This window comes from Parambassis ranga, unplaced genomic scaffold (genome assembly GCF_900634625.1).
Source record: "Parambassis ranga unplaced genomic scaffold, fParRan2.1 scaffold_21_arrow_ctg1, whole genome shotgun sequence".
Classification (NCBI taxonomy): Eukaryota; Metazoa; Chordata; class Actinopteri; family Ambassidae; genus Parambassis; species Parambassis ranga.
In genome coordinates, this window is record NW_021144767.1 from 6,761,277 (window position 1) to 6,764,287 (window position 3,011).

Sequence of the window (3,011 nt, forward strand, 5' to 3'; positions counted from 1 at the left end):
CTCTGTAGTGAGAAGTTGTCAAATAACAAAAAGAGTAGAAGTGGAAGCCAGTGGAAAATGTCTTTCCACTTCCTAAGCCAGTGGAAAGACATTTCCAGGGAAGGCATGTTACATTTGCAGCCGAGTACCCAGTTGGGAGTGAGAGAAAAAGTGCGATTGCATTACTTCTGGAGAAATTAGAGCAGCGCAAAAATAGATTTAAGAAGTGGATTGCATCTCCAAACATGAACTACATCAAATCAAAATATCGCACCCGCCTCACAGATGAGAGCTTGCAGTCCTGCGTCAAGATTAAAGTTACATCTTACATGCCCGATGTTGAGAAGCTGACCATTGATCCGAAAACAGACGTCACATTAAACGGGTAAGAACACAATCCTGTCATACGCACATATTTAGTAACGAAGTGGCTGTTTCTATAAAGTGATTTCTGATTTTCGTCAGTATATATGTGGGATGACACTTAGGGATATTATTGTGTTTTGTTGCTCAGGTCCGAGGGTAGCTGCGTTGGTTGCGTGCCAAAAGAGAAGAGGATGCTGCTTCGTTTTACCCTTGCACTGACTTGCTTGGTATTTGCACAGAAATCAAACTTAAACTGTTGTTGTTTTTTCGAATCCTCAAAATAAAAATGACATCAAAAATCGGATTTCTTCATTGCATTTCTTTAATTTCATCAAAGCAATGAAACATAATTCATTAATATTGTAATGGAGTTGTCGTACAACAGAGCAGTCACGTGGTGCGTCATTCCCTACAGGATGCGCTGCAGGGAAAATAAACATGTAATCATGAAGGTTCATTATGTATTTGTAGCCAACTTAGTCATTTTGATAGTAGGCTAATATAGCTAATATAGATACATACAGCATGTGTTGCCTTTATTATAAGGCTTATATAAGGCTTTTAATTTTTTGCGGCTCCAGACATATTTGTTTTTTGTTTTTTTGGTCCAATATGGCTCTTTCAACATTTTGGGTTGCCGAACCCTGAACTATAGGGATCGTAGTCATGTGAGCTCCTGCAAGATCCACCCACAGAGGTCCTGAACACATAAAACTCGGATTCCCAACCAGAAAAGTAGCAGAACTGAAGAAGCCACTTGGGGAAGTGGCGAAACGTCTTCAAAAAACAATCCTTGATTGACTTGGCATTAGCTCAACATTGAATCATAAAGTGTATTTGTTGCATAACAGGAAGTGGTCTTGTATTAGTGTGTGACCCTCCTGAGCGCTTTGAGACAATGTCTGATTGTAATATGCGCTATATAAATAAAACTGAATTGAATTGAACTGAGAAGCAGAACCTCTCCTTTATAGGGGTTGGTAATTGTCTCGCATTGGACAGAAATGAAAACTGTGTTTAGATAAGCAAAGATGCTAGCAGGTTAACAGTACTGCAGTGGTTAAACCCGATGGGCCGCTGAAGGGCTGAAAACGTGCAGGCACTATTACTTCAAATTCTGATACGGCCATGTTTGTAGTCCAATGAAAGAGGACAAGCTACTGAATTGAATGGTATAAAAAATCTAATGGACTACAATACCCAGCTGACATAAAATCCCTGCGTAAAGACTAGATGCAACAACACTAACGCTAGTGTGCGTAGGTGTTTGTGGAGGTTGTAGTTGCTTTAGTGTGCTTCAGTGACTTTTGGTGAATTTCAGTGAGTTTCAGTGAGTGTCAGAGGTTTTTTTAGGTTGTTAGCTAGCTTATCTCTTCTTCTTACTGCGTCGAGAGGGGCATGGAGCAGAATTTCAACGGCAGGGATTTCCGGATTTGTTTGACCCCGTTGCCAGCAACGTTGAACGTTGGAAAAGATGGACCCAGTTTATGAGTACGTTTTGTACATTTATTTTGAAGTGTAAACTATTTGTTGCTAATAAAAATGATTTATTATATATACATATACACAGTATAGTATACAGCAGGGTGGTAGTTGGGGTGAGAGAGGAGGATGCAGAGGATAGTGGTGATGATTCACTGTGGCAACCCCTAAGGGAAGAGCTGAACAGAGATGAAGGATGATTCAATCCTATTCAATACTGTCTTTACATATTTTTTACATAATGTGTATATTTCAATATGTATGCAATTACAGATAAAAATAAGTGTTATTATTTTCATAGCCAATAAGAGGGAAGAGCCCAGATGGGCCTGGGACCTGGCTTTCCTCTTCAGCGAGGTCCCAGGCCCATCTGGGCTCAACGCTGAGGCATCACCTCTCCTTGTTGTTATTGTATTTTTCTTACTTTACATTTGGTTGGACTTTCATTATTTTACATTAGTTATTAGTTATGATAATAAAAACTGCTCTATTTGGAGACAAAATTATACATTTTGATGTTTTTTGTTTTACACTGTGCATAATGGTAGAAGTTGATGAAGTACAAGGTAAAATTCATACCCAAAAGCTCCAGTAGATGGCAATAGACTAGTGAAATGGATGTAAGTTGTATTTTTCAGCCACTTCCCATTGGAAATGATAAGTAACCTATTTGGCAATGTGGTGCCAAATTGTGCCAAACTGAGTGTCCGCCTGGTGATATCCTTACTAAAACCTTTGTGAAGACTTTGCTCTTTGTTCAAATTCGATCAAATTTGGTACATTTGTAGCCAAGGAATAGCTGAATGTGATCAATGGCATCTGTGTACATAGAATCATTGTTAGCATACTGTTTTCTGCTGTCAAACAGGAAAAAAACTTGAGGATAGAAATGTTACATTTCTCATTCAGTTTATTGTAATTCACTCAGGCATACTAATAGACACAATATTTTAAACACTGGAAATGCATTCTCTGAGGTCCCTGGATGTTCCTAGACACCAAGAACATGCATAATGCACATTATTATTGTCTTTTTAGGCGATTTTTTTTTTTCTTTTAGGGTTTAAAGGGTTAACATCTGAATGTGGTGTAACAAGAGTACAAAGCTTGCCGCCCAAACAGGGACTTGAACCCTGGACCCTCAGATTAAAAGTCTGATGCTCTACCGACTGAGCTATCTGGGC

The 3,011-nt window shown here is 39.0% G+C and overlaps 1 non-coding gene across 1 annotated transcript; it reads right to left on the reverse strand.

Moving 5' to 3' along the window:
- Window positions 1-2,938: 2,938 nt before the first annotated feature.
- trnak-uuu (transfer RNA lysine (anticodon UUU)) lies at window positions 2,939-3,011 on the reverse strand. The gene has a single exon. It is a non-coding gene; the product is annotated as a tRNA-Lys (tRNA).